Source organism: Oryx dammah, unplaced genomic scaffold (assembly GCF_014754425.2).
Source record: "Oryx dammah isolate SB20612 unplaced genomic scaffold, SCBI_Odam_1.1 HiC_scaffold_17, whole genome shotgun sequence".
In the NCBI taxonomy this organism is placed as follows: Eukaryota; Metazoa; Chordata; class Mammalia; order Artiodactyla; family Bovidae; genus Oryx; species Oryx dammah.
In genome coordinates this window covers 54,126,263-54,141,451 of record NW_024070201.1, presented here as the reverse complement: position 1 = coordinate 54,141,451, position 15,189 = coordinate 54,126,263, and the positions used below count along the sequence as shown (strand labels likewise).

At 42.8% G+C, this 15,189-nt stretch overlaps 1 pseudogene; it reads left to right on the top strand.

The window, feature by feature from the left end:
* Positions 1–207: 207 nt before the first annotated feature.
* On the top strand, positions 208–1,123 carry LOC120876817 (annotated as a pseudogene).
* The last annotated feature ends 14,066 nt before the right edge of the window (positions 1,124–15,189 follow it).

The following is a 15,189-nucleotide window of genomic DNA, read 5'->3' as shown; positions in this document are numbered from 1 at the left end:
CAGGGAATGCCTTGGAATCTGGAAAATATTTTTGTTGCTAAGCTTGCTTTGCTTGCTTCCTGCCCCCTATCCCCGCCCTGCCCCGCCCCACCCCACCCCGCTCAAGCTGAATTAATTAATCATACTTATTGGACCTATATACATAACCCCCTTTTTACTACAGGTATTTTGGACAATGGACTGATGGAACTCATCCTTATTATAAAAATGTCTCAGAGCAACTGAGAGCTGGTGGTTGACTTTCTCTCTTACAAGCTTTCCCAGAAAGGATACAACTGGAGTCAATTTAATGATGTGGAAGAGAACAGAACCGAGGGCTCAGAAGGGACAAAATCAGATATGGAAACCCCAAATGCCATCAATGACAACCCATCCTGGCACCTGGCAGATAGCCCTGCGGTGAATGGAGCCACTGGCCACAGCAGAAGCTTGGACGCCTGGAAAGTGATCCCCATGACAACAGTAAAGCAAATCCTGAGGGAGACCGACAATGAGTTCAAACCGAGGTACCAACAGACATTCAGCGACCTGACATCCCAGATCCACATCACCCCAGGGACAGCATATCAGAGCTTTGAACAGGTAATGTATGAACTCTTCTGGGATGGGGTGAACTGGGCCTCATGGCCTTTTTTTCTTTCGGTGGGACACTATGCATAGAAAGCATAGACAAGGAGATGCAGGTATTGGTGAGTCAGATCACAACTTGGATGGCCACTTACCTAAATGACCACCTAGAGCCTTGGATCCAGGAGAACGGCGGCTGGGACACTTTTGTGAAACTCTACGGAAACAATACAGCAGCCAAGAGCCAAAAGGGCCAGGAGCACTTCAACCGCTGGTCCCTGATGGGCAGGACTTTGGCTGGTATAGCTCTGCTGGGCTCGCTCTTCAGCTCATAGTAACTATTCCTTTCATTATAATCGTTCATATTTTATACAAGCTTGTGTTTCTCTTCCTTTTGTTATAGCTATAGAGAACTTACAATTTAATAAGACTCTACGTTTTGTGACTTGTATAGATTACAAAATGTATACTTGTCTTAATTCCTCTGTTTCTTTGAAAAATGAATCCCTGGAAAGAGGGTCCCATGGCAGGACTTGCCTCCCGGCTACTCACTAAATTACTCCAGCGATTTAAACGATTCATTGGATGGTTAATTCTTAGCATTTTGGGATTAATAGCCATTTGCACTGCTGCTGCTGTCGCAGGCATTGTTTTACAAACCTAAATTCAAACACAAAACTTTATTCAAAATTGGGCCAAAGATGCTCATATTATATGGGCCACTCAGGCTCGGATGAGGAAATTCAAGATAAAATACAGGAACTAAAAACAGCCATCCAATGAGTCAGAGATCAATTAATAGATTTACAAAAACAAGTAATACTAAAATGTGATTGGAATTCTACATAATTTTGTATCATTCCTGTTCAGTTCAACTATAGTGCTTATATTTGAGAACAAATTAAATTTCACTTACAAGATATACATGATAATGCTTCCCTAATTGTACAATTATTGCAAAAGAAAATCTTTGAAATCTTCTCTAAAAGTCTGCTCTCTTCCAATAGTTCGGAAACTTTAGCTGAATAGCTAGTTGATCAATTATCTGGGCTAGATACTCAAAGGTGGTTCCAAAGTATTACTCATAGTATTGGGTCTGATGCTGTAACATTGATACTTGTCTTGGTAATTATGTTTGTTGTATACCAATGCCTTTCAACATAAATTGTTCACAATAAACAAACTGGTCAATTGGTCAGGGCCTTTTTCATAAAAATAATAAAAAAGGGAGAATTGTCAGGGAACTTTTAATTTTAAGAAATCCTATATATTATTTTCTGTTTCTCAAAGGCCCTCTATTCCTTATCAGTTCTTGGAAAACAGGAACGTGCAGAGTTGCACGCATTTCTCAGGACTAAGGTCATGAGGCAGAACGCATACATGGATTCCTTTCAGTAACCTACTTTTCTGTAAAACTACTTACCTTCTGGCCATGTAACGATTATTCCCCTAGTTACTGTTGTTATGGCCCTATGCAATGCCAAAGAATGCTCAAACTACTGCACAATCACACTCATCTCACATGCTAGTAAAGTAATGCTCAAAATTCTCCAAGCCAGGCTTCAGCAATACGTGAACCATGAACTTCCAGATGTTCAAGCTGGATTTAGAAAAGGCAGAGGAACCAGAGATCAAATTGCCAACATCCACTGGATCATGGAAAAAGCAAGAAAGTTCCAGAAAAATATCTATTTCTGCTTTATTGACTATGCCAAAGCCTTTGACTGTGTGGATCACAATAAACTGTGGAAAATTCTGAAAGAGATGGGAATACCAGACCACCTGACCTGCCTCTTGAGAAACCTACATGCAGGTCAGGAAGCAACAGAACTGGACATGGAACAACAGACTGGTTCCAAATAGGAAAAGGAGTATGTCAAGGCTGTATATTGTCACCCTGCTTATTTAACTTATATGCAGAGTACATCACGAGAAACGCTGGGCTGGATGAAGCACAAGCTGGAATCGAGATTGCCCGGAGAAATATCAGTAACCTCAGATACGCAGATGACACCACCCTTATGGCAGAAAGTGAAGAACTAAAGAGCCTCTTGAAGAAAGTGAAAGAGGAGAGTGAAAAAGTTGGCTTAAAGCTCTACATTCAGAAAACTAAGATCATGGCATCTGGTCCCATCACTTCGTGGGAAATAGATGGAGAATCAGTGGAAACAGTGGCTGACTTTATTTTGGGGGGCTCTAAAATCACTGCAGATTGTGGCTGCAGCCATGAAATCATGAAATTAAAAGACGCTTACTCCTTAGAAGGAAAGTTATGACCAACCTAGAGAGCATATTCAAAAGCAGAGACATTACTTTGCCAACAAAGGTCTGTCTAGTCAAAGCTATGGTTTCTCCAGTAGTCATGTATGGATGTGAGAGTTGGACTATAAAGAAAGCTGAATGCAGAAGAATTGATGCTTTTGAACTATGATTTTAGAGAAGACTCTTGAGAGTCCTTTGGACTGCAAGGAGATCTAACGAGTCCATCCTAAAGGAAATCAGTCCTGGCTGTTCATTGGAAGGACTGATGTTGAAGCTGAAGCTCCAACACTTCGGCCATGTGATGCAAAGAGCTGACTCATTGGTAAAGACCCTGATGTTGGGAAAGATTGAGGGCAGGAGGAGAAGGGGACGGCAGAGGATGAGATGGTTGGATGGCATCACCAACTCAATGGACATGAGTTTAGGTAAACTCCGAGAGTTGGTGATGGGCAGGGAGGCCTGGTGTGCTGCAGTTTATGGGGTCACAAAGAGTTGGACACAACTGAGCCACTGAACTGAACTGACCCCAGTAGTGGTCCACTGGCAATGGGATATAAACTATACCACTGTCAAAATGGGAAATAAGCCTAGCTTCCCTTTAGACACCCCGCTGGGTTGTCTTTTGACTCACTGGGAGAGATACCAACTGGAAGGACTAAAAAGGAAAAAACTTATCAAATACTGTACTCAATACTGGCCTACTTACTCCCTGGGAGGAGGGGAAAAATGGCCCCTGTCTAGGTCACTTGGATTCAACACCATTTTGCAGCTCAGTCTGTACTGCAAATGTGAGAATAAATACAAGGAGGTTCCCTATGTCCAGGCCTTTATGGCCCTCTACCAGAACTCTGAGAAAAGGAGAAAATGTAAGCTTGAAGACCCTAATAAATGCTCTTGCAAATTACTTTTGGCAAGGTCCAAAGCAGAAGATCCCCTTGACCTTCTCTTGACCCCCTCAGCTTGGGCAGAAAGGACATGGGGAAAGGAAGTTCAGACAAGGCCAGAAGTCACAGAACCTGAAAGAAAGTCACTTACAGTTGCCTCAGCTCCACCTCCATATGTAGCTTCCCCCATGGAATTATGATCAGGAAGTAAGCTTTGTCCTCTACAGAAGGAAAGGTAACCCTCAGGCAAAATCTGCCCCCTCTGCCTTTCCTTTAGGATGGACTGGTTAGATCTCCTTGCAGTTCCAGGGACTCTCAAGAGTCTTCTCCAAAATCACAGTTCAAAAGCATCAATTCTTCTGCGCTCAGCTTTCTTTATAGTCCAACTCTCACATCCATACATGACTACTGGAGAAACCATAGCTTTGACTAAACAGACCCTTCGTTGGCAAAGTAATGTCTCTGCTTTTTAATATGCTTTCTAAGTTGGTCATAACTTTCCTTCCAAGGAGTAAGCGTCTTTTCATTTCATGGCTGCAGCCACCATATGCAGAGAGGTACCAGATGGGGAGGGGAGAACTGTGCATGTTCATGTTCCTTTTTCTATGCAAGACATTACCCAATGTAGGAAACAACTGGGTTCATACTGTGAGAACCCCCAAAGGCTTAAGACGAATTTGAGCATCGTAGCCTTAACTTCTCCCTCACCTGGAAGGATATAATGGTCATCCTCACCCACTGTTGTAATAATGAGGAAAAAGCTAGAATCCTAAATCAGGCTAGAAAAGTGTCTGATGAAACAGCAGGTGGTCAATCTGGCCCCCTGCAGAAGAGGCAGTCCCCTCTGCAGAGCCAAATTTGGATCTCAATACAAGAACAGGAAAGGAATTCTTAAGACACCTCACTACTTGTCTACTACAGGGAAGGACCTGGGGTGTCCAGAAGGTCATTAATTATAATAAGATACAAGAGGTTATACAGGGAGAGAATGAAAATCCAGCTCTTTTTTTGGGAAGACTCACAGAGGCCTTTAAAAACTTTATCCAGGCAGATCTAAAAAGTATGGAAGAGTTCTGTTGGCCCATTCCTTCATAACCCAGGAAGTCTCAGACATAAGGGGAAAATTGCAAAAACTAGGAAAATGACCAGAGACCTCAATCTGATTTGGTGGAGGAGGCAAATAGGGTGTTTTTGAATAGAGACTGGGAGGAGGAAATCAAAAGGGAGCAAAAGGAAGCCTGAAAGGCTAGGAGGATAGAGAGGCAGACCCAAGCCTTGGCCTGACAACAGGCTAAAACCTTGGCTTTGATTCATCCTACCACTATGTGAGAGCCACAGGGAGAGCAATGAAGGAAAAAGGATCTTAGAGATCCACTGCGGCTGAGACATACCCAGTGTGCCTACTGCAGAGAGGATGGGGATTGGAAAAGGGAGTGTCCATATTGCCCTAAGGGAAGGCGTATGAAGACCCCTACACCTGCTCCCTTTGTGTTAGTCCTGGGTGACTGGGACTGATGATGCCTAGGAGCTCAAGAAACCCCCGTGAATGGTGAGATCCAAATCACTTCTCTTGACCCTTGGGTGACTCTATAAATAGGAGGTAAGGATTTGAACTTTCTCTTGAACATGGGGAGCTGCCTTCTCTGTCCCCTCTTTCTGATCAGGACCTTTAGACTCCCTGACTAAAATGGTGACGGGGTAGATGGAAAACCCCAAAGCAAAAATTTTACTAAGCCCCTCCATTGTAAGGTGGTCAACTGGCAAGGGATCCACCCCTTCTTATGCATCCCCGGTTGCCCTGCTTCCCTACTGGGGAGAGACCTTCTTTGCCGCCTCCAGACAAGAGTGACTTGGGGAAAGCTAGAAACTGATAGTTTCCTTTGTCTGGTATCTGAATATATGCAGTCAGACGTAGAAAAGGAGGAGTCCTTTCCTTTCTTAGATGAGGTCATTCCCCAGGTGTGGGATATCTCCAGCCCTGGTCTAGCCATAAATGTTCCACCAGTGAAGATTCTCCTGAGCCAAATGCTCCCTACCCCTGGAAAAGACAATATCCCTTAAAACCAGAAGCTCTTGAGGGTCTTAGACCATTAGTTAACAAATACCGGAATACTGGAATTCTAATCACCTGTGAGTCTCCCTGCAACACTCCAATCTTGCCTGTTAAGAAACTGGATGGATCTCATCGATTCATCCAGGATCTAAGAGTGGTTAACGAAGCTGTGGTCCCTATCCACCCCATAGTCCTGAACTGTATACCCTCCTATCCCAAGTCCCAGGAAATGCTAAGTACTTCTCAGTCTTGGATCTTAAGAATGCCTTTTTTTTTTTTCATTCCTCTCCATTCCAAATCCCAAAAGCCCTTTGCCTTTGAGTGGTGGGGCCTGGGAACAAGGGAGGTCATACAACTTTGCTGGACTCGACTACCACAAGGGTTTAGGGACAGCCCCCATATTTGGGGACTTCCTTGGGGACAGAACTAAGAGAATTAACCTTAACAAACAGTAATCTAATACAGTATGTAGATGACTTTCTCATAGCTAGCCCAGATTTTACCAGCTCTCAAATGGATACTATTAAAACTTTAAATTTCCTCTATGAAAAGGGTTATTGAGTATCCCCCAAAAAGCTCAATTAGTTTAACACAAGTAAGATAACTTGGATTTATAATTACAGAAGAGGGGAAAAGAATGGTCAACCCCCAGAGGAAATCCCTCATCTTAAATATCCCATAACCCGAAACAAAAAAAAAACAGCTTAGGGGATTTTTAGGAATGACTGGGTTTTGTCAGATCTGGATTCCTGGTTATGGGAATCTGGCCCAACCCCTATATGAAAAATTAAGAGGGAAAGAGGAAGAGCCACTTGACTGGGATGAGACCTGCAAGGTTGCCTTTAATGCCCTGAAAGAATCTATCACACTGGCCTAAACCCAGCTTTAGGCCTCTTGAACCTGGAAAAGCCTTTCAGGCTGTATGTCTCTGAAAGGGTAGGAACTACTCTTGGGATGTTAGGGCAAATGATGGGGGCTGTATTACAACTCAAGGCTTACCTCTCAAAACAACTAGACAAGGCCTCCAGGCAGTAGCGGCCACAACTCTCATGGTTAAGAGGCATCTAAGCTGACCCGGGGTCAGCCCACCACAGTGTATATGCAAGGTCACCAGGTGCAAGCAGTCTTGGAAACTAAAGGGGATAGATGGAGGACAGGGGGAAGGATCCCTCAATACCAAGCCCTCCTCCTTGACACTACAGAAATAAAATTAAGGGTCGGTCAGACTTTCAATTCAGCCACTTTAATGCCAGATCCCCAGGCTTCCCCCTTGACTACCAATGCATGCAAATCATAGGCAATTTATACTCTTCTCGCCCTGACCTATCTGAGACATCTCTGACCCAGAGGAAGAATGGTACACAGACGGCAGCCGTTTTGTAGAAAAAGCAGAGAGGCAAGCAGGATATGTTGTAGTGAGCCTAGAAGAAACTAGAGAAAATAGGTTTCTTCCCCCAGGCACCTCAGCTCAGAAAGCTTAACTTTTTGCCCTGACAAGAGCTTTGGAATTAGGGGAAGGAAACAGGATTAATGTGTGTACAGACTCTAAGTATGCTTTCCTCATCCTGCATGCCCATGCAGCAATTTGGAAGGAAAGAGGGATGCTTAGTACTAAAAACTCTGCTAAACACAAAGAGCTCATTCTCGGGCTCCAGGAGGTGGTCAAATTTCCTCTTAAATTAGCTGTCATCCACTACAAGGGTCCCCAAAAGGGACCAGAAAAGGAGGCCCAGGTAAACAGGAAAGCTGATCAGGAGGCAAAATGAGCCACTAGGGAAGCTACCCATCATTGCTATCTGCCCCTTTTCCCCGAGGAAACCCTGACTCCAAATTATCCCCAAGAGGAACATTCCCAATATCCTGAGTGGGGCTGGGAGCTTTGGTCACATGGGTGGTTCCAGACTGATCAGGCCCAATAATACTCCCTGACTCTCAGGTTTGGAAAATTACTAACTCCCTACATAAAAGTACCCATTTTGGAAGAGATAATCTGGAAACCTTGCTCAAGCCCATTCTCTACCACTTCCAGTTGGCTAAAGTTGTTCACCATGTCACACAGAATTGTGATACCTGCCTAAGAAATAATCCAAAAACCAGACCCTTGCCACCCTCTCTAATTAAACTTGTCCAACATTAGAGATCATACCCAGGGGAGGACTGGCAGGTGGATTTTACATCCATGCCAAAGACCCACGGTTTCTCTTACTTGCTAGTCGTTGTTGACACATTGACAGGATGGACTGAAGTATTCCCTACTAGGACACAGAGATCTACCAAAGTCTGTAAAGCTCTGCTGAAGGAGATAGTGCCTAGGTTTGGGCTGCCTCAATCACTTCAGAGAAACAATGGGCCCTCATTTATAGCCATGATATCCCAGAACCTGGCCACAGGCTTAGGAATCAAATACCACCTCCACTCATCCTGGTGGCCTCAAGCCTCAAGGAAGGTGGGGAGAGCCAACAAGACTCTTAAAAGGGCTCTGGCCAAACTATGTCAAGAAACACTTATAAATGGATCCATATGCTACCCATTGCTCTCATGAGGTTACAGGAAGCCCCCAAACGACCACTATTATTAAGCCCTTATGAAATATGGACGTCCATTCTTAACTTCTGATTTTTTGGACATCAATGCACTCCTAAAGCATATAATTGACCTGGGAAGGTTTCAACAAGAACTCCGATGATATGGAGAACAGATCCTCCCTAGACCACAGGAGGACTTGAAAAATCCCCAAGCAGAGCCAGGGGACCAAGTATTAGTAAAGACTTGGCAAGAGAAAGGGAGTCCAAGCTAGCTGTCTGAGAAATGGACAGGACCATATCAGGTTGTTCTAGTAACCTCAACTGCTGTAAAAGTAAAGGGTCTATCTGCCTGGGTTGACAATTCTAGAATAAAACCCTATGGCTTACAGGAGGGGGAAATGGGGTCTGAGACTCTAAAACCAGAGGACAACTATTCCTGTGAACCTGTTGAAGACCTCAGACTCTTGTTCAGGCGGAATCCATCAAATCTCCCTCAGATAAGTAAATCATCCTATGATGTTCCTCCTCTTCCTGATCATGCCTCCCTGCACAGCTATTAATCCCTCCCTTAAAGATGCTTATATGCTTGCAAACCACACTGCTTCTTAATCAACCTAACCACCCCTTGCTGGATCTGCGTTAGCAGCAGAAGTTCCAGCCCGGCTACACGCTATCACCCAATGCACTGCGTCAGGTCATGGTTTGGCCCTGTGGGTAAAAGGGTCATGCTTTGGTATCAGCAACAGCTGTATGTATTTACTCCCATGATAACATCTGCAATCCCAGCCAAGCCCTTATTTTCTCTCTTGACTAACAACCCCCAAGTGACCTTCCCTATCCGTCTCAAAAGTGACTCCTGAACAGGGTTGTCTATGAGAAATCTAGACAACTCTTGATGTGGGGTAACCTTCACTGTTAGAACTGATGGAGAAAACCTGGATCTAGAAATTGCTCTAGGGCATTAGGACTTAGCCCAAAGCCTGGGAACTAGAAGTTCTGGCAGAATGACATGCTATACCTATCCCTGAGCATGAGGCTCTCTTCGAATGCTGTTAACCAGTTTGGAAAATCCATGTTCTGTTCTGGATGACCAAAAAACCACACCTGATCATCCTAGTTTCTAAATTGGACAAGCAACTCTGACCTCTGTTATTCCGTTGCAGGGATCCCCACCCCTGAAAACTTAACCCTATGGTGGGAAACTGAACAAAATGCCCTTGTTGCTGCTGGTTTTGCAGCAAGTGGGGTGATGATCTCTTCCCAGCTGCTAAAGGACTGCCCCTGTTCCATTATAGCATGTTCCACTTGTAAGGCAGATGGATATCCTGTTCCACCTGGCAAACTCATTTTATTTGTTATCCCTGTCACCTTTTTGATCAGGAACTTGCTCCCTAGCGTATGTCATGCCCCACATAGATCTGGTCTGGAGTAACACCTCCTTGCCCTTACCAGTATCATCCCACCAGAGGATACGTTGTGTGGTAGTACTTACCCCCATTTCTCTGGCGTTTGGACTGACAGCTGGCTTGATAGGTACTGCACTGAGGGAACTTCTTTACATAAATTTCAGCAGCTTTTGACCAACACTGCTGTATCCAAAGAAAAAACTGCGAGGACCCTCCAATGTCTAGAATCCCAGTTAGACTCCCTAGCTGCAATGGTCCTACAAAATGGTCAGGCCCTAGATTTACTGACTGCAGGGCAGGGGGCGGTGGGACATGCCTTTCCCCATGATGAATGAGGAACTAAGGATCAAATAAAATCAAGAAACAGGATGCTGGCCCCAGATAGGTGAGCTACATATGAAAGAAATGATTTCAGTAATAAGCCCAGAAGCTTGCATCTTCCCACACACAGAAAAGCACTAAATTCCTTGGGATATAGGGTTTTCCTTTAGTTCAGTTCAGTTGCTCAGTCGTCTCTGACTCTTTACAACCCCATGCTGCACACCCAGCTTCCCTATCCATCACCAACTCCTGGAGCTTGCCCAAACCCATGTCCATCGAGTCAGTGATGCCATCCAACCATTTCATCCTCTCTTGTCCCTTTCTCCTCCTGCGTTCAATTTTTTCCAGCATCAGGGACTTTTCCAAGGAGTCAGTTCTTCACATCAAGGTACTAGAGCTTCAGCTTCAGCATCAGTCCTTCCAATGAATATTTTCAGGACTGATTTCCTTTAGGTTTGACTGGTTTGATCTCTTTTCAGTGCAAGGATCTCTCAAGAGTCTTCTTCAACACTGTGGTTTGAAAGCATCAATTCTTTGGCGCTCAGCTTTCTTTATGGTCCAACTCTCACATCTATACATGACTACTGGAAAAACCATAGCTTTGACTAGATGGACCTTTTGTCAGTAATGTCTTAACTTTTTAATACACTGTCTAGGTTTGTAATAGCTTTTCTCCTAAGGAGCAAGAATCTTTTAATTTTATGGGTGCAGTCACCATCTGCAGTGATTTTGGAGCCCAAGAAAATATAAATATAATATATATATATATATAAATATAAAAAAATATATAAAGTCCCTCACTGTTTCCATTGTTTACCTGTTTATTTGCCAAGAAGTGATGGGACTAGATGCCATATCTTAGTTTTTTGAAGTTTTTTGAAGGTTGAGTTTTAAGCCAGTTTTTTCAGTCTCTTCTTTCACTTTCAAGAGGCTCTTTAGTTCTTCTTTGCTTTCTGCCATAAGGGTGGTATCATCTGCATATCTGAGGTTACTGATATTTCTCCCTGCAATCTTGACTGCAGCTTGTGCTTCATCCGGTCTGGCATTTCACATGATGTATTCTGCATAAAAGTTAAATAAGTAGGGTGACAATATATAGCCTTGATGTACTACTTTCCTAATTTGGAACCAGCCCATTGTTCCATGTCTGGTTGCAACTGTTGCTTCTTGACTTGCATACAGATTTCTCAAGAGGCAGGTCAAGTGGTCTGGTATTCCCATCTCTTGAAGAATTTTTCACAGTTTGTTGTGATCCATGCAGTCAAAGACTTTGACATAGTCAATGAAACAGATGTTCTTCTGGAATTCTCTTGCTTTTTCTATGATCCAACAGATGTTGTCAATTTGATCTCTGGTTCCTCTGCCTTTCCTAAATCTAGCTTCGACATCGGGAGGTTCTCGGTTAATGTCCTGTTGAAGCCTGGCTTGGAGAATTTTGAGCATTACTTTACTAGCATGTGAGATGAGTGCAATTCTGCAGTAGTTTGAATATTCTTTGGCACTGCCTTTCTTTGGGATTGGAATGAAAACTGACCTTTTCCAGTCCTGTGACCACTGCTGAGTTTTCCAAATTTGCTGGCATATTGAGTGCAGCACTTTCACAGCATCATCTTTCAGAATTTGAAATAGCTCAACTGGAATGCCATCACCTCCCCTAGCTTTGTTCGTAGTGATGCTTCCTAAGGCCCACTTGACTTCGTACTCCAGGATGTCTGGCTCTAGGGGAGTGACCACACCATCATGGTTATCTGGGTCATTAAGATCTTTTTTTGTATAGCTCTTCTGTGTATTCTTGCCACCTTTTCTTCATATCTTCTGCTTTTGTTTTCCCATACATAGAAAAGCACTAAATTCCTTGAGATATCTGGTTTTCCTTAATCAACAATAATCTTTAATGTTCAGACCACCTGCCTCCCTCCCCTTTGTTGCAAACTTCCTTATAACCTGACTCCTTCCCTTGCCTCCTCAGGGCAGTTTCTCTAATCAAGATGCTCTCTCCCAGGCTTGAAGTCCTGAACATTCCCACTGAATAAAACAAGTCTCTACTTTCAGGTTGCAACTATATTTCTTAAGTTCACACACACACACACACACACACACACACACAGACTTCCATAGTGTATAAATGTAAAACTAGAGGTTGAAATTCCCTCTCTGTTAAAAGGACAAAGTTTCTTAGATTATCGATCTGTATTGAATGAGACAATATAATTACTGTCACTTTGGTCACATGGTTAAGTAATTTTTCACAGTGACCTATTTAATTAAACATTTAAACCTTTTAACAACTTCTTCAAATCAAATTCTAAATTAAGTCTTCTTGACCTCTGACTCAGATTTCCCAGAGGGCTCCTGGAAACTCTTAAAAGGATTTGTTCTCTCACCTTGTAAAATGAGAAGTATTAAACTAATTAATTTATTTGATATGTTAAATAAATGCTTTGCATGGCAAGCATTAGCAAATAAGTGATAATGCTTTCTAGATTACACTTTCCCTAGATTATAATTCTATGGCTATGTGTTATTAATATAAGAATTTTGGCAACTGTACAAAATTTCTAGAAATTTGTTAATGTCATAGCTATCCATGTTATGTCCTATCACAACTCCACTTATCTTGAAGTGTTCAATGTCACAGAGACAGGCAAACTTCCTTCTCAAATGCATTATAATGAACTTTCATCAGACCTTCAACTACAGCCATTTTAAACCTTTTGTCAGTCACAGATATTGTTTTACTCTGATGCCTTCCTGAAAACACTGGTAATCAGCTCTAGGACTCACTTTCAATACCTTCTCAGAAAATCTGTGGAAAAAGACTATAACAGGTACTCTGGCTTATATAACTTTATATACAGGGTTATATTACTTTAAGATCATACCACTGTACTGAATAAAGATTTCCAGAACTAATGGAGAAGCTCACGGGTTCATGAAATTGCTAATAGAAATCAAGGAAGACCTGAACTTATCACATGGAACTAAATAGACTGATGAAGAATGATTCCTTCTATGACTTTTGCTAGAATATTCCTGGTTCTTTAATGTTCTATCTTCTAGATTTAAGGGACCCCTTTTCTCTTGAGCTATCTAGAGTTTAAAGCAATTTAGTAGATTATATCTTTGTTGGAGAAGACTCTTGAGTCCCTTGGACTGCATGGAGATCCAACCAGTCCATTCTGAAGATCAACCCTGGGATTTCTTTGGAAGGAATGATGCTAAAGCTGAAGCTCCAGTACTTTGGACACTTCATGCGAAGAGTTGACTCATTGGAAAAGACCCTGATGCTGGGAGGGATTGGGGGCAGGAGGAGAAGGGGACGACAGAGGATGAGATGGCTGGATGGCATCACGGACTCGATGGACGTGAGTCTGAGTGAACTCCGGGAGTTGGTGATGGACAGGGAGGCCTGGCGTGCTGCGATTCATGAGGTCACAAAGAGTCGGACACGACTGAGCGACTGAACTGAACTGAACTGAAGCAGAAATAAAACATTTCTCTTTTCTCCCTGACTGAATCCTCAGAAATTTGGAGAAAACGCTTATTGAATACTTATTTTCATGGCAATATAGTTATTTGAATAAATTCAACAAGAATTTGTTCTCCTTGTAACAGGACACAATTGGAAACACTAATTATATTACCAAGGTTTTGACTGGAATGTCATATTTGAGGATGGTGTACATAAATATGACTAGTTTTAAGGAACTAAGGTTGACTTTAAGTAGCCAGTGCTTCTTGGAAAATTGGCCCAGGACCTGGTTTACAGGAGTCTCAGCTTTACAGGTGAAAAAAGAAAGCCACTTCCTGGCAGGCCGTGGAAGCTTAGGATATTTGAGGTACCTGAAGAAGGCGGTATTCATCTACATGTGCAGGTATGCAAGATAAGTCTAATAGCAAGTTCTTACCTTGGATTTCATCTCAAGGCTGGGATTTCTAACAAAAGTTCAAAAGGTCTATGTCTTCAATTACCATTCCTTATGCACTTATATAAATAATCAAGCCAAGTTTGATGAGGCTAGACTCATCCTACAAACAAAAAGTCTTACCTTGATTATCTATGATAGAAATGGGGGGATTATAGAATTAAATCATGTATTCCTGTAATTGCTGACTTTCAACGCTCCCTGAAAGGAGCTCAGGGTGGAGAACAGAAATGAGGGACTCTGTGCTCTGGGAAAAACTGGCAGAACAGATCTCCAGATAGATATTTTCAGGAGCCAATTTTATGTGCCCAATTCTTGTATTCCTCATATCTAGGAAAGCACTAAAATCCTTCATGGTGACATCTGCTTCTTGTGAATAGCAGAAACCTAGGGGGGTGGAAAGTGCTTGGTTCCAAGTACTCTCCCTTCACCAAAATCACACATGTACTGACCTTCCCCTCCATCTCTTTGGACTAGTTTCTCAGAGCTATCTAAAATGCTGTCTCTAGGCTGTAGTCCTCATTTTGCCCCCAGTAAAACTTAACTCACAATTCTTAAATCCTCTCCTGGGAGTTTCAGTGCCACATCTAAAACCACATTGTCATAGAACTAGCATATCTCCCACCTATTCTCCCAAGGGCCTATTTATCTTTCCCTAAACATCATTTGTTTTCCCCTAAGTGCCCTTTCCTGCAGTCCCCTTCTCTTATTAAGATGGTAAATTTCAAATTCTTCAAGACATATTTTACTCTGAACCCCAATTTACATATGTAAAACTTGCCATTTCTCTTGCTAATCAGTCCTTTGTCAGTTTAAAGCATCTGCCTGCAATGCGGGAGACCTGGATTCAATCCCAGGGTTGGGAAGATCCCCTGGAGAAGGAAATGGCAACCCACTCCAGTATTCTTGCCTGGAGAATCCCATGGACGGAGGAGCCTGGTGGGCTACAGTCCACAGGGTCGCAAAGAGTTGGACACGACTGAGCGATTTCAATTTCAATTTCAATACCAACTGAATCTAAGAGGGTAGACAGAGGAGAGGCTTTCCCTCACTACTGGAGAAACCAAGTCCAGGGGTATGCTCTCATAAACCTCATCAATACTGGCAGCTTCTCCCTATCTAGTAACTACAATTAGACATAAAATTTTCCTTAAAAGAGAGTATGGTTGTTTCAAAAATAGCATTGAAGTTTTCATTCAGATGGGTCTTGACTGTTCACTTCTAGCCCCCTCCACAATGGACTTC